The sequence below is a fragment of the Octopus sinensis genome, linkage group LG17, assembly GCF_006345805.1.
Source record: "Octopus sinensis linkage group LG17, ASM634580v1, whole genome shotgun sequence".
Classification (NCBI taxonomy): Eukaryota; Metazoa; Mollusca; class Cephalopoda; order Octopoda; family Octopodidae; genus Octopus; species Octopus sinensis.
In genome coordinates, this window is record NC_043013.1 from 27,395,577 (window position 1) to 27,419,848 (window position 24,272).

The window sequence follows — 24,272 nt, forward strand, 5'->3', positions numbered from 1 at the left end:
TGTCTTCCCACTGTCTTTTCTACCATAACAACTTCAATGCTTCATGAGAACTGGTTGTGCTCATGCCACTTCCATAGGCACATGCACACACACACAGTATTCTCTCCTCCTCAATGACCCACATTATTACATCTATCTGCAATATAGGTCAAAGACACACCCACTCACGCTTCATTCCTCATTACCCACCTTGCTCAATTTCCCCCCTCCTCCCAGAATCTCAAAACCCTGGGATTTCTTTCCTGCCCATGTTTTTTTTTTTGTGTGTGTGCCTGTGATAGCCATTCAAGAACATCAATTGATCTCTCTCTATCACAGAAGGAGGAGAGTTCTGAGAAGATCAATCCAGTATAAACTACTTAACCCTTTTATTCCCATAATTCTTGTGAAAAGCACTGCTTAATTCTTCACTTAATTCTTAAAATAATGACAAATTTAGTAAAATAACTGTCATTAAATAAACTGGTGCCTAGAACATAAATTAACATAAATTTTGATGAAAACTTTTAATTTAGGTTACTTTAAAGCAGGAAGTCTGTATTGCAGAACTAAGTGGTAGTCTTAGATGGATTAGTATCAAAAGAGTTTTTAAAAAGCTGATAAAGGATTCAGGCAAACAGAATTTCTTTGACAGCTACAAAAATTATACATTTTTGTGGGAGCGAGGGTTAACAGCAGTTTACTTAACCATAGTATGTGATTGGTACTTCTGAGGGCAGGGAAAGCAAAGTCAGCTTCAGTAGGATGTGAAATCAGAATTTAGACAAAATACTAAATAGCAAAAAGCATCCATTGGCACCTAAGTCAAAAAAATTTATGAAAGGATGCAGCTGACACTATCAATCATTGAAGGGTAAATGTTGATGCCAAGAAAATTTAAATCCATATAGATAAAGATTGTTAATTTTAGTCTTAACTCTCCACTATTACTACTACTCAATTACCCTTTCCAATAATTGCTAATATAGGCACAAAGCTACATTTTTTTTATAAGGGGTGGAAGGGGTTAGTCGATTGATTCAATCCATTATCTGACTGGTTTATTGCCTCACCACCACCACCACCACTGTGAACCAGAAGAATGAATGGCAAACTAAATCTTGGCAAGATTTGAACTAAGAAGAGCAAAAATATCGGTTTCGAATTTTGGCTTAGAGCCAGTAATTTCAGGGAAGTGGGGGTTAATTTGTTTACATTGTGTTCAACTGGTACTCATTTTAACCCCCACTCCATCCCACTGGGAATGAAAGGCAAAGTTGACCTCGATGGAATTTGAACTCAGAATGTAAAGAAAGAACATAATGCTACTAAGCATTTTGCCTGGTGTGTTAACAATTCTGCAAGTTTGCTGCCCTCAGAAGAGCAAGAATATTGGAAGGTATGTTGTTATGAGGATTCTATCAATCCACCACTATGATATAATAAATAACACTCTATAACATTGGCACAAACCCATAAATTTGGAGAGGATTAGTCGTTTTAATCCACCTTGGGATTTCAACAATTTTATATCTCTTCATCAATGCTACCAATGCACAATACCCATAATACTACTAATTATGTGATATATATATATATATATATATCACAAAATGTGTCAAAAAGTAACCTTGTAATCATACTCTAAGACAGTGGTTCCCAACTTGTGGTTTGCAAAGGTAGTACTGGGGAGTCTACAGAACTAAATTCAAAATTTCATATATATATATATATATATATATATTGTGGTTGTATACTGTCAACTTAACGTGACAGTCCCGTACACACACACACACATAAAGATGAGGGGTTCATGGGGTAAGTCATTTAAATAAAAGGGGTCTTCTATTGGTAGTGAAAAGGTTGGGAACCACTGCTCTAAGACATGTTGGGATCTCAAAAATACTGCAACAAGGGCAAATTATCTGGATATTGTAGACAAAAAAAAGGAAATTTCTTGATAAATATTTCAACTGTAGTTGACAAAAAGAAAATTGGAGAAATTATCTAAACATAAAAACTTAGAAGTGAGAGATCTCTATAATGAAGAAATTGGAAAACAGGAAGGGTCTCTATAAAGATAAGACAGTGCTGAAAATGATTTAAAAAAAAAAAAAGAAGACATATATAAAACAGACATCAGAATTTACACAGTATATATATATACATACATACACACATAAAGCACTACTAGTTAGAGCCATATTTCATGCAATGTAACAGAAAAGTATACAAAAAGCAAACATGGATATTCAGCAAAGATATTCTCAGCAGTGCATTGAAAACGAGTTTATTGAAGAAAAAAAAATACAATACACATTCATAGAGAATATTCTGACATTTCCTTTCTATGAATTGTGATTTATTATCCTCTCACCCCAATTAGGCTACACGATTGAACACATTCATTACTATAATCTTGATGTCATGTTCTACGGTCCATCACTTACTCGTTCTGGTTATCTACTCCATTCAAAATGACAAATTACCGAAAGATAGTTTATTAATTTTCTCAAGATGTAACTACCAATCATGGCGAAACTGCATTACAGATATTTAGTAGTCTTACTACTGCTATTGTTCGACCTTATAGTCATACTTTATATCACTGCCAACACAATCATATGAAAGCTTTCCAGCTTTCCCAAGTCACTGCTATGATAATTAAACAACTCATAACAGACATAAAATTAATCCCATTATGTCATTATATTCCTGCCAATCTTGCTATTCAAAAACTGAAATTCTTTCCTGGTATAAATCACTTTCCAACCAGTAGTGCACCAAGGAACCTAATACAAACCAAGAAATGATAACACCAAATTTTCACCATATTCAAATAAACACCACTTTGCTATATTTTAAACAGACACATGTTCAAATATACAAACATGAGAAAAATTACTCGATACTTGAGTTTATTCATTCACAGTTGATGATTCTGATGGCTGCCAGTCAGATATATGTGTATATATGTAAGGATGTAGGTATGAGTGTTTTTATAAATATATTTTTATTGTAGGAATTGAAATGCAGTTTAACTCTAAATGCAGGAATCTTCAGTCAAATCAAAGATTCCCATATCCAGGCTGAAAATGCTGGTCATTGTGAGGCACTGAACCCTTCAATTCCAACGATGAATTTCTTCCGACAATCAATCTGTATTGAATTTTATAAGTAGTAGTGCTAATTATAACCTAACCAATGTTCTCTGTCTCTCATATATAACATACATACACATTAACCTCTTAATTCTTGCCAGGCTTAACTAACACAACTTCAAGACCAAATATTCTGTGCCACTTTCAATAATTGTAATTAATTTAGTTACAAGGCCAGGTACAAATTGGGGGGCAGTCAATATTATTGACCAAGTACTTGACTGGTATGTTATTTGATGAACCCCAGTGAGATGAAAGGCTAAGCTGACCTCAGATGAGTGTAATAGAGCAAGGTAATTTTTTTATAATGATGCTCTTATGATTCAGCAAGCTCACAGCCATTGAGTATTTTTCAGTAACAAAATCCAATTTTCGTATCACCAATTTATATTTTTAAGAACCTACTACAACAAGACACTGATGATTCGTCAGTCACTTCACTCACCACCATCCTAGCAGACAGACGCACATACACCACCAACAATCAGTTTGTACACTTAATAAAGATAGCTGAATGTAAAGGAGCAAATTTGCAACTACAACAGCTATCACAAATTTAACAGTTGAAGATTTCATGTTTAAAAAAATTTTTTAGAACCATAATAAACAGCAAATGCCCCCTGGATAAAAGGTATTTAACCAGTAATGTTCTAAATTCAAACTGGAACTTTTGCTCCTTCTCAAAACACATCAGTTTCAGGATCATCTTTCTCCTTTCAATTGTTTGTAAGGATTTTTTCATTTGTTCCAGGTTACTGAATATTTCTAAAAAATATCATTTATCATTTATCTACTGTTTTCTCTGGCATACTAGTCAAATTTTTCAGACCAAAATTTATGGTCCAAAAGGTAGGTCAACTTATTACACCAAGACGACTTTGGAGGATCAAAAATTCCATGTAGAATGCAGCAGGATTTGGAAGAATAGGGATGTTTGAATGTTTACACTATATACTACGTTGACTTGTATACTGAAAAATATGATATCTAGTGAGAGAAAGAGGAAAAGAAAGACAATTAGATATTTTCCCTAACACCATCTATTCAATCATGATGGACAAATTTATTGTGGCAAAAGAATGGCCTTCAGGCATGACAATGAACTTAACAAGGCTTGAATTATAGGTAAATAGTATGTACACATCATTAACTAGTCTGTTCATTGCACTTATCCATGTAGTATTAAATAAATGGAATGAAATAAACTTTCTCAAAACCACTACCTCATTAAAAAAAACACTACAGAAAATTCTATTGTTTATGATGTCAGCTATAGATATAAATATTCTTTATAAGACAATCAACAGATATCTTGTTTTATACAGCTAAAGAAAGATGCAGCTAGAAACCAGAATCTCCCACTTCAGACTTGTATGTTACCAGGATTCATTGAGGAATGTACAAGTTTAAAGCAACATCTCAGGACATTTCCAAGATAGACTTTGATAAACCCACAAAAATTACATCTTAGCCTTCACACATATATTATGTATATAGTCGAAACTAAACTGTTGCAATAAATTTAATAATCATATTTATTGATTTCTGATTAGGCCATCACCAAATACTTTGTAAGGAGAGATATGGTTGATTAAATCAACTTCGTTATATTACAAATATTAATTTATCAATCTGAGAAGGATGAAAAGCAAAGTCAACCCTATCAAATATTTAACTCAAAACTGAAAAAGATGTAACTAAATGTTACAAAGAACTTAGCACTTTGCAAGCCAAGTTAGTCTACTACTACTTTTGCTACTGCTACTACTACTATCATAGTCTTGTATGTCAATGTAAAATCATTCCCCTTTTTTAATTCAGAGAAATTAGAACAAGTAGAGTACCTTGCTCAGGGGACAAACACTACACAAGAAGATTTATACCTAAGACCATGTGGTCATACAAATATCACTTGCCATTGTATGCATTTCTTGATGACCTTATAAAAAAAAGGTCAACAGAGAAGGGAGTAGCAGGACTTTTTGTTGTTGTTGTTTTAAATGGTTTTGATGATCCAAAGTAGTCCATATTACCAAAAACAAAGTGAGATACAATGAAATTATAAAGCTTGTTCACAAACTCTTAAGTACAAAGTTCAACTATAGACAATGGTGAATTATTTGTACATATTTCAGTTAACCTAGTGGAATGGTTTACCAGATAACCCATACCACTTGCCATTGAAAATGACATCCAAGAATAAAAATATTGTTCAAAATATTCAGGCATTTATAAATTTTTGCAAAGCCATCTAAATTATACATACATGCAGAACAATGACCTACATATTCTCAAACACACACACATACAAATGTTTTTATATCAAGTTATAATAAAAAAGAACTATTTTACATCAAGAAAGGCTAAGCAGGCCGAAAACTTGAGGTCACAGTTAATATTAGTCTTGCTAAAGAACTATATATATATATATATATATATATATATATATTTGTACTAATGAAGCCAAACTAAATAATGATATTTTGGAGGCATTTAATACAGGTTTCAGATCTTGCAGAATTTATAATAGGAAATACATCCCCTCACACAAAGCCTTCTTCAGTTCGTTTCAAGATATTTTGAAAAGTATTAACTGAAAGTTTTACATGAAGGGATGTAATTTCCTATGAAATACACATATTAAATGCTTTCAAAATATCATTATCTGGTTTGACTTCATCATTACAAATTATTGTAGGACTTGATGCAAGCACAAACAAGCCTGTCCTGACTCCATTTACATGGATACTCTAACAAGGATTAGGGGTAGTTTGTTTATTTACCTCAAGTCAAAAAAATCATGCTTCTAAGCAAAACACTATATATATATATATCTTTATTTTATATTTGAATTTAAAAATATATATTCATGTCAATGGAATAAAAAAATTAAATAGGGAGAGCTGTATTGATAGCATCAAAAGTACAAAACAGTTTTATTTCACACTAAAATCCACACAAAGATTTTTAAGATATTAAGTAACTATTACTACAAAAACTGGTTTTGAAAATTTTTACCTTCAGCGCATTTATAGCCATTTTACAATGCAAGGAAGTATATATGAATTTGTATAAACAAATATTAAGCAACTATTCTTGGAGAAGGTGCAAATGCAAGTAGCATCTGATGCCAACAAACTAGTGTACCTTTGCATATTTTTACAGTTAGTAAGCTAGGCACCTTTGTAGTTAAACTGTAACAATGGCTATTTGATGCAAATTGTAAGAAGAAAATGAAAGGAGATAAGTTAATGACATAATCCTGATAAATTGTTTAAGCTAGGTGTTTGCATTATAAGCAACATTTACCTATTTTACAACTATTGTCAGAGCTGCAGCTGCCTCAAGAGACTTTCCCTTACAACCTAACTAACCTTAATCTATACTTAATAATGCCTGGAAGGGAATTTGAGCATCAATATTTAATATTTCCTTGCTAACTGCACAAAAACAGTATTACAATGAAAGGAAGGGGCAACATTAAACTTCATTTAATATACTGAAATATCTATATCTATCTATCAATATATCTATCAATCAATATATATATATATATATATATATATATATGCATGCCAAACTTCATTCTATTTATTGATACTTTTATACACTTTCAAATATTTTAACATTTAGATAAAACCTGTGCAAGATGTTCAATTTTGTAAAACTTTGGAGGGAGTAGATAATCTGTTACCTAGGTAACTTGATCTATGCAAAGAGAGAGCAGGCAAGTAGTAGCTGTTATATTTAAGCAAGCTTTCTGAGTGATGTGGGAAGGATTTCCTTTATATTATCACTGAAGGTCTCTTTGTGTTCAAAAGATAGGCTAAGGGAAATAAATGTATGTTAGAAACATTTTCAAGCAGCAAGTAGAACAAATGAAAAAAATTACAATTCTCTGAAATACAAAAGTTCAAAAGAGCAGTATTCAGCTTAAAAACATCCACAAAGAAACAAGAAGCGTCAATGAGTTATTTCCAAGAAAGACATAATTAAACAGTAATGACAGAGATCTGAGGTGAGAAAGAATGGATTAAGAAAACTACTGCACTGGAACAGTTTAGGCAAGAAGTAAGGAATTAAGATTGGGGGGTGGGGGTGAAAAACTGGAAAATATGGTCACAAAAGCCTACAGAAAATCAAAATGAAGAGAAGGAAATTCAAGCCCAAATTAATCTTGAATATGAAGGTGAAACATAATGATGAGCCATTTAAGTGAAGAAGAATTGTTTAAAAATCATCTTTTAACCAGAAATCCAGTATTATTGGTAAATAGATGTGGAAACAGCTATGGAGCAATACTTTCATTGCATCAATACAGAGGTAATGCAACTAAATTAAACTAATAATAAAAAAAAAAAGCAGTGGATTTAAACCGTTTAGTATTTAAACCAGCCATATCCGGCCCAAATATTCTACTTCTTTTATGCTCAAACTGGTCATATCTAGCCTCTCGCACCTACCCTACAATGTCATTTTAAAAATATACAGTCACCTCATCGAAATCTCAAAGCTTCAAGATAATGCATGATATATTCAAAACAATGTGAATAAATAAGCATTACACTTCACAGAGTAATCTAAGTGGTAAAGGGTTAATACACCAGTATAGAATTAGTCATCTGTGTATGAGCAGTTGATACATGAAAAGTTAAAACAAGAATATTAAAAAGAACATAATGAATAAATTTTGGAAAGTAAAAAAAAAAGCTTTCTGAATATATTAGTCAAATAAAGAAGCTTGGGAACATTCACAAGTTTAGTTGAAATGTTATATGATTGGGCAAATTTCTGTTCTCTTTAGATTGGAGACGAAAGAAAATCCTACTGGTATGATGTAGTAAGCCCAACTAAAGCATGGAATGGTAGTGAGATAGAAAATAAAACAGCAATTAGCTGCCTTTAAATGTTAGTATGGCTTCATACCTCACTTTGTTGTCATAGGTGACCTACATTTCTCTGCATGGCCATAGTGTTTCTCTCACTATAGCTCTGCTTCAGAAAGAAACCACATACTATCCTTACGAGAGAGATCACTAAATTACTTGCAGCACTGTAAAAGCTTTACTCTAAAATTTTTCCACGTGAGGATGCTGATAATTTCCTTTTGAAGGGAAGCAATAAAATAAAAATAGGAAGGAAGAGAAGAAAGTACATGGATGAATATTAAGCCAAGGTGATAACAGCCAAAAGTGGCATAGACAGTAGCAGTAGTATTCTAATATACAACAGAGGCTCTCAAGTAAGAGCTAGAACCATTGCTAGTCTACTGAAGACAGCAGTCAGACTAAAAGGATGCCAGAGATCTTATGAGCTGGTGTCTTCACTATTGATCATTGTTCAATAGTGAAGAATATAGTTCAAGATTTGCAAACGGTTATAAACAGAGATAGAGAAATTATTACCAAGATCAAAAGACCCTATGAGTTTAGGTCTTTTGATCTGGCTAATATATAAATATATATATATATATGAAAATTTCTTTCTAGTCTTATATGCCTTCAATTTTAGATATCTTAGCAGTTCTCACACAAACAGTGTAATTTAAAATAGAGTTAATTAATAAACAAATCATTCTTTAGAGAAGAAAACAAACAATTTTAAAGATTCTGTAACTAAACGGCTTTGGTCATGTTCTTCATAAGCATTATCTTTACAATTTAAGCTATAATTATTGAACATGCCTCTTCTCTTACCAATGAATTAAGGATTCGTTATGCAATAAAAAGCCCAAATTGGAAAATTGCATTATTAAAAAAAAAACTAAAAATTAAATCGAATTAAGAAGAGAAGGAAAAAGTGAATTCTCAGGAACGTTTACAAATAGCTCATCTTCTGTGAGGCAAAATAAATTAGTGAGAGAACTGCTACAATATCTCTAATCTTAAGTCATAGAATTAAACAATGATAGATCAATAGTCATTACACGTTTTAGAAGTGGGTTGAATTGAGTACAAAAACGTTTTGTATCCAAGTCTTTTGAACTGAGAAAACGATTTCTCTGCATATAGCTTTAACATAAGTTTTATAAAGACATGTTTGCTTTTTTAGTTTATTAGCAAAATTCAGTTCAGTTGGATGAACTCCAATCCACCTATCAAGATTTCGTTTTGAAGGCCGCATAGTCAGAGTATGGACTAAAATAAATTAGGCTTAAATATATTAGGCAAAAGTGAAGTTTGAACGTTTGGCAATAATTGATAGCTGTAAAGCTGGTTAATTGAGAATTTATACATTCCAAGAATTCGAACAATCAATCTATAAGCACATTTTGTTTTGTAAATAGAATGTATTGGAAATAAAGACCGCACATTAAGTGACAGCAACCCAACACAAAACTGCTAGACATACTCACCAGATATTTTCTGTGTGAAAGATATCAATAGACAATGTAGAAAAACACGAAATAGAGAAGGATAAAGACATGGTTAAGTTCGCTTAATCTAAGATTTACATATATATATTAGTTCGCTATGTGCGTGCGCGCTTAAGAGCTGTCAAAGAAAAATTAAAGAAAAAATAATGAGATAGAAAAGCATTGTTTTATTTATTATTATATCAATATTACAAATTGTTTATTACCAAGAAATTTATTACGTATGCAATATTTAATCCTTCAGTTTAATATTTAGAATGCATTCATTGATGTGTTTAAGAATATTTTAAGATGTTCTATATTTTACTTGTAATAGAAAAAAAAAAGTTTTGCCAAGAAATTGTGAAAACCACTCAAATCTCGAAAAGCAGCTACATGTGGTTTTTGCGAGCCACATGACGGACAGCAGATCTGAACTGTGAAAATAAATTATGCAGGCTTCACTAATAATAGTTTGGAGAAAAAAAATTAGAGAATGGATAGTATTGTTATATGTTGCAACAAAAGTATTCGTTCTACATATGTTAACCTTCAGGATTCTGAAAACCAATAATACCAGCTCACATAGCTTCAAATAATTGTAGCTCATAACGAAACAGCATTAATAGAAAGAAGAAAAAAGTAACCAACATGAAACCAGCGATTCATTTGACATCGTGGTTCTGAAAACTGGCTGCATTCTCAAACTTTCAAGCGTAATACAAAGAAATGTCTCTAAATTTCTGTAGCCAAAGTATATTTTCAACTCGATCAACTGAAGGAACTAATATATACTTTGCCAGTGACAGCTTGTAAACCAAAGACTATAAATCTAGTAGTTTAACCACAAAGTGAGCTATATCGCTATATGATCGCTGTAGGCGAGTGATTTTTGCAAATGACAATAAAAATTCATTCTGACTTTAACCAGTTGTATCTAAAGTGTAATTCACACCAATGTATATCTATCGTCAGCTCTGTTATTGATGTATATATCTAATTATAGTATTTTTTTAAAAAACAAACCTCAGTGAAAATTCCACTCACAAAGACTATCAGGTCCCTCCCTCTGTTTGCCTATTTCTTATCTCGTACAATAACTGAAATCAAACTTGAACTATAATAGCTTACAGTAACCATCTGGCAGAAAGTTAAATCTCAAAGGATAAATTAAATTTAACGTGCTTTATAAACGATCGTCTTCGAAATAGCAAAACACAGGAGGCTAAATCCCAAAGCAATTGAAATCTTGTTTAGATCTCGGTTCAAAAGTCAGTAACTGGTCAACACGAAAATCCATTCGAATTCTAAGTAAAACCAAGACTTTTTACTTGCTCGACAAGAAGTTCGAGAGCAATGGTCAGACACAACTGACCATGTATGTATTTACGATTAACATAGCGTACAGGAAGTAATATTTTTTGCAAAAATGGAATAAACAATAATTATCTGTTACACTTCCAATGGTGAAATCTTGTCCTTCAACGGCGTTAAACAAGTTTTAGCGATGGTTGAAATCAAACATGGAAGTCAATGCAGTATATTAATTGTGAATTATACATATAGATACAAACATACATACATTATATTTATACACACACACATACATACATACATACATGCAAATCTGCACATACATACACGCACGCACACGTGTGTGTGTGTGTGTAAAATCAACAAATTAGATTTGGTACAAAGAACAAAGTATTAAAATCTGATGAAATGTACAATATGCAATTCTCAAGACATCAAAAAACTTGATTACCAACAAACAATAGCTGTAAAGATGAATACAAATATGTTTTCACTAAACGTGAGAAGAACGAAAATGAGACACGGCTGAATTTGAAAGCAATCAAGACATATCTATATCTTTTATTATTTACAAAAACCACTGTCTTGGCAATGGTCACATTACTCAATCAAGCTTCCTGATGCTCTTCACCAGTTCTACGAAACTCGACTGTTTATCGTGACTAATTATAAGTTATGAAAAATAACCAGATCTCATTGCCTGATTTTCCCAGAGTTAGAAGGTTACACAGCTTAGTGTGTGCATGTGTGTGTAGACATCATGTTTGTGTGTATATATCAGTATCAAGAAGAATGATATGCAATCTGAATTTTCATCCAAACACTATATCATCATATGATGATAATTATGAAGATGATCCACGATGAAGAAAGTAGATACATTAATTTAATTAAGTAATAAATAATCACTTCCTTTAAGTAAATTGATATTTCTTAAAATATATATATAAATGGGATGATACGATCACAACCTGCACCTAATTTGGGGCTTGGTAAGGTAACGAACCGCATAAATATTTAACCGAACTTGTAAATATATTTGTATTCTCAATATATATATATATATAAAGGAAAGAAATCTTACTTTATTGGTTGAAACCAGCAACTCGAATAAAACGAGAGAAAAAAAGTACATGTCAACCTAAATGACGACTACACACATACAATGCTATTTGTTGATCAGCAACAGAAAAGGCATCGAAATCGTTTTGGAGGGGGGTACTGTTCACGTGAAAGGCAACACTTAATGCTATAGAAGACTCTCTGGCCCATTATTGTAGTTCTTGGGTTAAAAGAGAGGGAGGATAGACACCAACACTGAATGATAGTTTACTAGGTTAAAAACGGTGGTGATGGTGGTCTGTGTCGGCAAGAATCAATTCCAGAAAATTATTATTATTATTAAAAGTGTCTTTGTTGTGAGAAGGGGAAAAAATGTATGGGTTCGTTCAGCCAGTGCTTTTCATTTGAAAATGTTGAGTGGTTTAGTGGGTTTGTAAGACTGGATTCATCGCCACACTAGCTTTTATAATACAGGCACACACAAAAAATGCAGTTCTAGTTTTATTGATGCTATGGCTGCGAGTGCGCTGCTGCGGCAAAAAGTATAGAAAACACCAGAAATGACCCCCCCACAAAAAACTAAAAAACTACACATCACCCTCTTTTTGCACGACCGGGATCGGTCTGCATTCTTTTGTTAATCTTTTAAAAACGAGAAATCGATTAGAGAACATCTCTTGAATAGCGATCAGCGATATAACTTCTTTGTTGCGAGCTTTAGCATGTTAGCTTCTGAAGCACGAGAGGCACAAATTAACATTGCTCCACACCCACAAAAGGCCATACAATCTCCAAAGCCCAAATAAACTTTCAAAGAAATTACGAATCGCACTGGTGGATGTAGTTTCCAAAACTTGTGAAACAATTTAAAATGGCTTTAAAATGTGTTGCTTGGAGATTAAGTTCAAAACCACATGTATGACAGCTAAAGAATGGGTGGTTCCTTACTTAACAATCAGTCAATAGACTGGACTAGGAATTTTTCGAAAAAAAAGTTCGTTGCTTATACAGAAAAAAAAATGAATATTATATGAAAAGAAAATTAATATGCATAATTAACAAGTAAACAAAATAGAACTGAACCGGTAAAGCCGTCAAATATAATATATACACATACAGAGCAGATCTGTCCATAACTAACTTTAATCTACTTTACTAGCACCAGAATAAACTTCGAACTTAGGAAGGAAGAATGGTGTGTGTATAGTAATGTTTGCACTAGAATCTCCTCCACCCTCCATAGATACATTGCCACTCCAACAAACTGCACTGTACTGTAGCATATTATTGTATATACACATCATAGAAAGCTGAAAGCTTCCCTTAACTCAATCGGCAGTGCACTAATGAATAAGCTACTTGCCTAATAATTTCGATCGAAAATAGAACAGCAAACAACAGTTTGTGAGTAGATTTAGTGTCTTAAAGGTTCTTGAAAGAAATAATGTGCAAGAAACAGCTGGTTTGTTTTCCAATGCGATAACAGGTTTTTTGGAATAAAACTGATAATATTGGTACAACATGTCATTGCATGACTCTCAAGAAAAGTGGAAATAGATTTCAATCTGTTGGGTCAATACCATAGCACTACTATAGGTCATCGATTACAAACTAAAGAGTATAGCAAACAAAATTGTATCATCAATGGTTTGGTCTTCTCAAAGTTTTATTTTCGCATGTGTGTATGTTTTGTAAAGGTCACACGAAGCCAAGAGCACGATTGTAACAAAATCCCGCATTTTATAATCATACACAAGTTCTTTCGGAGAGGTATAGTTAGAAATATATAAATAAATAACACAAAAGAAGTTACGATTGCAAAAATTTCCAAAAGGCAAATTAAAAAATAACTTGGTAGCGCTATAGACTATGTAAAAGGGAATTACAAAAGTTCTTTGGTTACTTAAAAAAAAAATTTAACTGATTTACTGGATTGAATTAGCAGGAATTGTTTTATTAAAATCCGTCAAGTGCTCTCGAAAATATATAAGCGTGTTAGAACAAGTCTATGGTTGTGGCCAAACGATGGTCTGATGATAAGAAGAGCCAGCAAAGAGAATGTCGTTATCGACATTAGCAATAAGAGAGAAGCGACAATGGTGGCCAAGCACAACTCTTGACGATCAGCAAAGACATGGAGAGTAGCACACAACACAGGCAGAGAGAGAGAGAGAAACAGAGACAGACACACAAATGTTTTCTATGCACCAACGGCAAGTGAAAAAGAAGGCGTATGTAGACGTCCACATCCAAAAAACAAGAAGATTGTTGAATCAGAAACAAAGTTAAGCAATGGCTGTTTTGCTCCTCGGTGAAACAATCAGAAGACCTAAACCGGTAGAAAACAGCCCAACACGAAAATAAAAGAATGTTGAGCATTTCACTTTCTCGCCGTTTATTTTTAAAATACCTACAAGACGAATGACATACTATGGTTGGATGGCAGAGAGTATAAAGCAGTCCTCCTTAAATTTATGATCAAGATTGCTGCATATAATATTAAGCACCAGACGGTAATTAAGAGTTCATTAAACAAAGTGAAGGATTAATGAGAAAGAAGAAGTATATTTATTTTTAAAATAATAATAACCAAAGTGTTGTCGATGACAGAAAAAGGGGAAAAAAATTGCCAATCATTTGTGGAAAACAGAACGGGGGTAAAATAAGGAACAGAAAGACATGAAGAGTAGAGAGAAATGGTTCATCTTTAGATTAGAAATTCTTGGGAGAGATCGTAGATAAGGCAACAATGTCGATCAGATCTTGCAGAGTTATTGGGAAGAAAGTAAGAAACATGTAAACAAAGTCCGTTGGAGACATCTGAAAACTTAGAAGAAATACCTTAAAACTCTCTTCTCCAGATGGAAGGGCAACAGGAGAATGGTTTATAGTAAAGACAGAAAGGAGGAACGATTTATTTTATTTTTCTTTTACAGGTTTTTTAAAAAATGAAATACATGCAAACGTTATCCGACAACAAATCAAGCGATCGGAGGTCTTATAAAAGTTTTTGTTTGCTTGTTCGTTCGTTTGTTGTTTCTTTTTAAATAATGCTGCAGTTGTTTGAGAAATATGAAAGCATGTGGCTGGCAATACTCACAATAAAATAAAGAGAAAAAGACCTCGAGTGTGGCGAAATTTTATTTTCGAACAAACATGCAAGACGAAATCTGTTTGAAATAAAGACGTGGAACATGGCCAGGTCGACATAGTCGAAGCTCCTTCTAGTAAAGCAAAAAGGCAAAGCAGCCAGCAATAGCAGTCTTCGCAGTTGCCCTTCCATTATTTTACCTTCAGAAAAAAAGTCTCCCGATTTCAGAAGCAACCTTCAAGAAAACCAGAAAGAAAAGAAACTTTGACTACCTACCTATAGAAGGAAAGGATTCTTGGAAGCAACTTGGTAAACATGTAGACATCCATAAGATTGTTTGGTTGCAAGGTGCTGGCAATGAGAAGGAAAACAACAGCAGGACCAGGGTGTTTCTTTAAATATCCCTTATATCTCCTCGCACTCAAACTCTCGTTTGTCTTTTAATCGTCGACTAAGAAGTAATATTATATTAGTTTCTATCTCTTTCTCTCTCTCTCTGTTCCAACAGAAACAGCAGAGTAATAGTGGCGACGGTAAATTGTTCCTGTTGGTGCTGCTTACATATTCATGAAGCAGTCATGCTAGCCAACGGAGCATCTCACTCAAGCATCTACTCATTCTGGCTGGCTGGCTGTCTGCCTGCCTGAGTTTCGGTCGGTAGGTAAAGGGGAGTAGTAGCAGCAGCTGCTGTCACACTCTCATTATAGCTCTTATTCTTTCTTTCTTTCCCTCACTCGTTTACTCTCTATCTCTTCTTTCACTCAGCGTCGCCGATAAAAAGCTGCCACTCTCTCGCTTTATATCATTCTCTCTCTTGTTTTATATCTTCTCTCTCTCTCTCATTCATTCCCACCCTTCCTCACACTGTCTCGCTTTCCTTCTCTTCCTCCACTCAACGTCGTCAGTGATATAGAGCTGCTAAATAACCCAACTTTTCCACAATCGTCTAATGACTGCCATGTCGGTGTGGTGTCAGCACAAGAAGAAGCAGCAGCAGCAACACTTGATGATGGGGGGAAGATAGTAATCCGAGTGGAAGGCCCTAATCAATTGCTGAGCTCGTTTTTAACATCTACTTTCTTTCACTATAAAACTCAAATCGTTCTTTTAAAGCCAAGTAGTTCGCTTTTTGCAATATTTTCCTACAATTGTTTTACATATTTTCATCTCTCTCCCTGTACTCAAAATATTCCATCAGGGAAGTGCTTCATGCTCTTTCAGAAACAATTCCTTGTTTCATGATAAATCAAATCCTTAATTAACAGTTAATTAAAATAAAACATTTTCAATATGTTGCAGAAATCTTCTCATATTTTTTCTTCTTGTATTTTCTCTCCAATTTTGTCACAATGTCTCATTCTTCTAGATTATTAAAGTCCTGAATGAACATTATTAACTGGAGAAAGCGGCCGATTTTAATTGTTGCCAATAAATTTGTCTTTTGTTCATTTGCTTTGAAATAAAATTTATTTCATTGTAGACTTGCAATCCAGATGAATCACTCGAGAAGAATGAAAACGATTTCTTTAATTCTTTCAATTGGGAAGTAGTGCCATCGTAAAGGTTTCTTTAAAATAATACTAATATATATGTATAATCACAATGTTTCTAATGTGGCCAACAATAGCCAACCTTCTTCGATTTGGTCAACTGGATTTTCAGCAGGAATTGCTAGAAATCGCCGTTGTGTCCATTTAATAATCCACACGAAAGACTTCTACTATATTTTTACAGTGCTTCGCCCAACAATGAATTGTGCTTGTGGGAAATTTCATTGGCTGCATGTAGTAGTTAAAAAGCTGACTGACATGTCTTAAAATAAAAGCCAGAAAGTAAGCAGTGGGCTTTGAAAGAATTCTGCTGCTGTTATTCGTGAGATCTTGATAGCACGTTGGATAGAAAGCTGATGTTAATTTTTCAGATTCTAGTTGAATTAGGGTTTTTTTCCCCCATCCTCTTGATAAATATTTTATTGTAATTATTAATTAGAAAATGATTTTTGACATTCTCTGTTCTGTTGTTTTGTAGAAACGAGAGGTTCGAGCAATGAATTAGTTGTTGGTTTTTTTTTTAATTTTTGTTAGAGATGTTTGTATGAAACTGGTGAAATTATTAGCAATGTGTGGGGCGTATGTAGTTAACATTAGTCAGCTCTAGATATGGGGAGAGAGAGAGAGAAACAGTTATGAGTGTGCTGTGTGAATTTCACAGCAGGTGACTCGAAATAAGTACGCGAGAGCTGACGAGAACTAAAGCAGCAGATCAATGAAATAATAAACAACGGTGATGCTGACATCATGCTTTTCTGGGTAGACATTAACTTTTGTTAATCTGCCTACTAGTAAAGAAAGCTTCGTTGGCTTCTTAATCATGGCTAGGACATGATGCAGTTCTCGAATTAAACCATGTGATTGATAGCTTTGCCTTTCAAATATGTATGTAGTCGACGGTTCTCTTCAAAGTTAAATATATTTTTCTATATTGCTAACTATAGGAAGTGACATATATATATATATTAATATTTAAGATAGATGTATGGCTCGCTGGTTTGTAGCCATATAACTCTGAGAAACCATTAACGATAGTTCAGTGTTAATTCAAGATACTCTGATTTGGTTTATAACTAGGGGGAAAATGGCATTGCAATTTATTGCAGGCAAATACTTTCTATTAATTTGAAATATTGCACCTATTCAATAACAGTAAAGCTTTGACCATCAATAACATATAATTAATTCGTTATAATTGTCAATCGCAATTTCAAAATGTTCCTTCTAATACAACACAACTATTGCAACCCAAACTCCTCTCTCTGTGCTACATGCGAAATGCTTCTATTTATCGTTTCAAATAAAATGTGAAAATGGAGAAGGAGTATCGAGTGATAAAAAGTGTCGTGGTCCAATCCTAGTTGGTATGTCTTAGTCATCAGCATAAAAGGAACCTGCTATCATCAACATTTGGAGTCAGGTTTAAATGGCCTGCTTGATTCATCTGGAAAAATTGTATTGTGCGTGTGTGAAAATAATTCGTCTTACGCTTTTAACCATATCGAAAATATATTGAGAAATGTAAAAAGTTACTGCCTAAGTGTCTTATGCTTAAAATGTTTAAATTGACTACATAGCTTCTTATAGATGTGTATCCCTAATTATTATTTAACTCTATTTCTCTTATTATAGTTGTCTTTCCCTTTTCCTCTCTTTCTTTCTATTTCTATCTTTTCTCCTCCCCTTCTCTCTCTCTCTCTCCCTCTTTTTGACACATTTTTCTTTCTCTCTCATTTATTGGCAATGAATTTTACATTTTTCTTTGCCAATATTCTTGTATGATATGAAATTTCATATCTGATTATTCTGAACCAAATACCATTTGATTCAAAATAACTAGAATAAATATTAAAATATTACTTTTTCTTCAAGTAGGCAATTAAATGATTTTAATATAATTGTACATTCAATTATAAATAATGCAAAGCTGAAATACTAATCATGTTGATATCGGCAATAATTCTTCCTGATTGTAAGATTTCTCAGAGGAAAATCTTTGGTTATTCTCTCATAGATTGAAATTTGTTACGATATAGCGTCAAAAAATGATTTTTACGTCAGTAAACTTTCCCTCTCATATTTTCTGTTCTAGTGAAAGATAAATTAATTAAAATATCCTCCAATTGTCACATATCCGCTCATATTTACATATGGCTGGGTCTGAGGCCACAAATTTTATTTATCACAATTTATTTTTCATTCATACTTACAGGATGACTTCATCATTTTTGTATTGTGGATGGTCTTATCTTTGATACAATTCTTTAAACTCAACTGTTCTTTTAAATATAAACGTGAAGAATGCTTTATTTTCAACAATAATAAGATCATTAATTAGAAAAGGTTATTTAGTCAAAAAAAATTTACTTCCTCTTTTTCATTATTGTATAGCTTGATTACCTAAAAATTCATAATTTTAATTTGTTTTCGAGTGATTTAAGGGGTTGATATTTCTCGACTGCAATGTCTTTTATATATTTGGATTTTTTACAGCAATTAGAAAAAGTGAAAGGAAATCACGAGTTAAGAATGTTGCATAAGCAACTCTAAACTGTCCGTCTCCGGTAATTTTTTTTATGCTACTTTAGCATGTGATCGCCCTAAGTTTCCATAGTCTATGCTGTGGAATTACCTAACGTGTGTCAGGGCTTTGGGTTTGGGATAGGGTTCACAGTTTAGAGTTAGGATAAAGGGTTAGATTTTAGAGTTTAGGTTTAAGGCTACAGTTAGGGTTAGACTACACACTAAAGTGTAAATGGTCACATAAACTGCACACTAAACTGGCACCGTTTTTTTAATTTTACAGACAAGGTGCTGGGGCCAGTGGTTAGTTAATTACATTGACCCCCTGTCCTTGACTGATACTTTATTTTATCCACCTCCAAAAGAATGAAATGCAAAATTGACCTGGGGAAGATCGAGATTCAATTCATAAGGGGCTGGAACAAATACCACCAAGTATTTTGTCTAATCTAATGATACTGCCAATTCAACCACCCTTTCTGCCAAAGGCACGACGGCTGAAATTTTTGGGGATGGGGTTTACCGATTACATCAACCCCAGTACTCAACTGGTACTTATTTTATCGACCCTGAAAGAATGAAAGGCAAAGTCAACTTTGGCAGAATTTGAACTCAGGATGTAAAGATGGACAAAATGCCACTAAGCATTTTGAAAGACATGCTAACTACCCCGAATAATAATGGCTTCAAATTTTGGTACAAGGCCAGAAATTTTAAGGAGGGTGGAGGAGTAAGTCAATTACATCAACACCAATGCTCAACTGGTATTTATTTTATCAACACTAAAAGGATGGAAGGCAAAGTCACCCTCAGTGGAGTTTGAACAACTAAAAATATAAAGAGCTGGAAAAATACCACTAAGCATTTTATCCAACATGCAAATGTTTCTGCCAACTCACCACCAAGAAATAATAATAGTAATCACTCCAAGAAATAATAATAGTAATGGTTTCAAATTTTTACACATGGGCAGCCATTTTGGAGGAGGGGATGAGTTGATTACATCGATTCATCTGTTTCACTGGTACTTAATTTATTGACCCTGAAAAGATGAAAGACAAAGTTGACCTTGGCAGAATTTGAACTCAGAAAATAGCAATGAGTGAAATACCGCTAAGCATTTTGACCAGCATGCTAACAATTCTGCCAGCTCACCACCTTAGAAATAATCATCATCATCATCGTTTAACGTCCACTTTCCATGCTGGCATGGGTTGGACAGTTTGACTGAGGACTGGTGAGCCAGAGGCTGCACCAGGCTCAATCTGATCTGGCAAAGTTTCTACAGCTAGATGCCCTTCCTAACGCCAACCACTCTGAGAGTGTAGTGGGTGCTTTTTATGTGCCACTGGCACGAGGGCTAGTCAGGCGGTTCTGGTAACGACCATGCTCAAAATGTGCTTTTATGTGCTACCTGCACAGGAGCCAGTCTGGTGGCACTGGCAATGACCACGCTCGAATGTTGTTTTTCATATGCCAGTAAGGCGATGCTGGAAACAATCACGCTCGAATGGTGTTTTTCATGTGTCACCGGCACAGGAGCCAACCCATGGCCCTGGTAACAATCACACTCTGATATGCTTCTTTTAACGTTCCACTAGCATGAGTGCCAATCAGGCGGTACTGTCATCGGCCATGTCAGCGAAATAATAATAACAGTGATGATAATGTATATGGATGTGATGCATGTGTCTGGTGTACCCTTATCAGACAGGTAGCCATGATGGGTATATTAGGCTTTGTATATTTCTACCACAGTGTCACTTTGATGGCATGCGCTGCTCTCTCATTCCCCTGAAATTCTGGGGAGGGGACTGGTCAATTACATCAAGCCCAGTGATCAACTGATATTTATTTTATTTGTCCCCCAAAAGGATGAAAGGCAAAGCTGACCTCGGCGGGATTTGAACTCATGGATGAAAGCTACTAATCATTTCACCTGGCACAGTATAGATTCGTTTAGCTCACTCACTTTGAATGATTTCAAATTTTGGCACAAGGCCAGCAATTTTGGAGGAGGGGCTAAGTCAATTACATTGACCCCACTGTTCAACTGGTACTTATTTTATCGACCCTGAAAAGATGAAAGGTAAAATCAACCCCAGTGGCATTCAAACTCAGTAGGCAAAGTCAGACAAACTGCTGCTAAGCATTTTACCCAGCACAGTAATGTTCCTTCCAACTTGCCACCCTAGTAATAATGATAATAATGATCCTTTCTTCTAGAGGCACAAGGTCTCAAATTTGGAGTGCATGACTGGTACTTAATTTATTGACCCCAAAAGGTGAAGTCGACCTCAGTAGAATTTGAACTCAGAACGTAGCAGCAGACAAAATACCTATTTCTTTACTACCCACAAGAGGCTAAGCACAGAGAGGACAGACAAACAGATTAAGTCAATTATATATGACCCCAGTGCGTAACTGGTACTTATTTAATCAACCCCGAAAGGATGAAAGGCAAAGTCAATGTCGGTGGAATTTGAACTCAGAACGTAGCGGCAGACAAAATGTTGCTAAACATTCCACCCGGCGTGCTAACGTTTCTGCCAGCTCGCTGCCTTTTATGATGATGATAACAATAATAATGATAATTGACATAGCATGTCCTGGTTACAACAGGATTGAAGAGAAAGAAGAAAAATCAAACAACTATGATGAATTGAAGTGGTATATATGCAGGCTGTGGATAATGGAGAAAGTGGAGGTGATGCCAATGGTGATTGGCATGATTGGAAGTATCAGTACTCAACTACCAGCATGGCTCAAAAAGATTGAAACAAATGTAAAGATAGAATACCTACCAAAATCATCATTGTTTGGGTCTGCAAGAGTTCTCCACAGGGTTCTTAGTCTGCTGACTGTTTCATCTTGGTCTACTGGCTGTGAACAGATGACACTTTTCATCATACCCAACAATGTAAAACTGAGAGCTTTCCTGATGATGATGATGATGATGATAATAATAATAATAATAATAATAATAATAATAATAATAATAATAGTCGTGTATGCCGACAACAAAATGAATCCATTGATCATGTTGTCTCCAAATGCAGTCTTCTAGCGCCTACAGAGTACCTCAACAGGCATGATAGAGCTGCACAATATATTCACTGGGTAATTTGCAAAAACCCGGATTTTCCCCATGAAAAAAACTGGTGGGAACACAATCCACCTCCAGTGCTTGAAAATGACCACATCTCACTCCTTTGGAACTTCACCATTCAAACTGACAGAAAGATAGATGCAAATAGGCCAGACATCATATTGAAAGACTTCAGACAAAGAACATGCCTCCTCATTGATATGACTGTCCCAATCGATATAAACGTATCTGTCAAGATCTACTAAAAACTGAGTAAGTATAAAGATCTTGAAATAGAAATTGGTAAAATGTGGTACTTCAAGACTAAAACAATACCTTTGTCATAGGTGCCTTAGGAATAATTGCAAAATAGCTCAGATACCAGGAAATCCCAAAATGGCAGAAATTCAAAAGATAGTGCACATGGGAACTGCCCATATCCTACATAAAATACTGTCTATGTAATCTTAAAATTTAAAACTAAACTCATAATTTTCTTGTTTTCTTAAACCTTCTCCAGAATAATACTATGTGCAAAACCAAATATATGACTGGTGCTTTGATTTATCAATCCTGAAAGGATGAAAGGTAAAGGTAAGCTGAAGGTAATCTGAACTCCAAATGTAAAGTGCCAGAAGAAATGCTACTGAGCATTTCAGTTGATGCACTACAATTCTACCAACTCACCACCAATCAATACTAATAATGATGATTTCTTACATTGGTACCGCCTCCTCCTCCACCACCTCAACATCATCGTCACCACCACCACCACCACCACCACCACCACCATCATCACCATCATCATCACCATCATCAACATCATCACCACCACCATCATCATCACCACCACCACCATCACAACTACCACCACACCATTACCATCATCATCATCACCACCACCACCACCATCATCATCATCATCATCATCTCCATCATCATCATCATCATTGCCATCATTTTAATGATCATTTTTGCATATTTGGATGGAGTTTATTAAGGCAGATTTTTTAGTCTGTTACCCTTCTTGTCAGTAACCCTTATCCATTTCCAACCAAGGCAATATTTCCTCATGGGAAGAAGAGCGAGCAGGCAGAATCGTTAGCACAATGAGCAAAATGCTTAATTGCATTTCATTTGTTTCTTTATGTTCTGGATTCAAATTCTGCCAAGGTCAACTTTGCCTTTCATCTTTCTGGGTTGATGAAATTAATACAAGTCAAGCACTGGGGGGATGTAATTGACTTAACCCCTCCCTCTAAACCGCTGACCCCGTTCCAACATTTGAAACAAATATTTCCCCATGGTGAGACATGATTCTACAGAATATTTGAAATGTATGACATTCGTTCACAATATTATATGATGTCAAAACAAGACAAGGAAACAAACATACATTCTCTTGCACATAGAATATACTAATAATATCAATAGTAATTTGATTATCCATGAAAAAATGTTTATTGAAATTAGAACTGTAAGGGTTTGTAACATTATTATATTAAACCTGAAACCATAATCTTTTCTACTCTAGGCACGAGACCCAAAATTTTTGGGGAGGGGACCAATCAATTAGATCAACCCCAGTGCACAGCTGGTACTTAATTCATTAACCCCCAAATGGATGAATGGTGGAATTTGAACTTAGTACATAAAGACAGACAAAATACTGCTAAGCATTTTGTCTGGCATGCTAACGTTTCAGCCAGCTCACTGCCTTTAACCTAAAACCATATTAATCACGTTATAGGTGCAGGCATGGTTTCCCAACCATATGGTTCCAGGTTCAGTCTCACTGAGTGGCACCTTGGACAAGTGTCTTCTATTATAGCTTCAGGCCGACCAAAGCCTTGTGAGTGAATTTGGTGGTCGGAAACCGAAAGAAGCCCATTGTATATATGTGTATATATCTATGTGTCTTTGTGTCTGTGTTTATCCTTTCCCCCACTGCTTGACAACCAGTGTTGGTGTGTTTACATCCCCATAACTTAACAGTTTAGCAAACAAGATCAATAGAACAAATACCAAGCTTAAAAGAAAAAAAGACTGGGATTGATTCATTCAACTAAAATTTCTTCAAAGTGGTGCCCCAAAATGGCCACATTCCAATAACTAAAACAAGTAAAACATAAAAAATAAACAATTGTAT

At 34.5% G+C, this 24,272-nt stretch overlaps 1 protein-coding gene across 1 annotated transcript in view; it reads right to left on the reverse strand.

The window, feature by feature from the left end:
- Positions 1-17,120, reverse strand: part of LOC115221120 (zinc finger protein Xfin) — a 34,883-nt gene extending 17,763 nt beyond the window's left edge. The window contains exon 1 of the mRNA XM_029791337.2: positions 15,239-17,120. The gene's annotated coding sequence lies outside the window, so the exon portion shown is untranslated. The remainder of the gene's footprint in view (positions 1-15,238) is intronic.
- Positions 17,121-24,272: the final 7,152 nt, after the last annotated feature.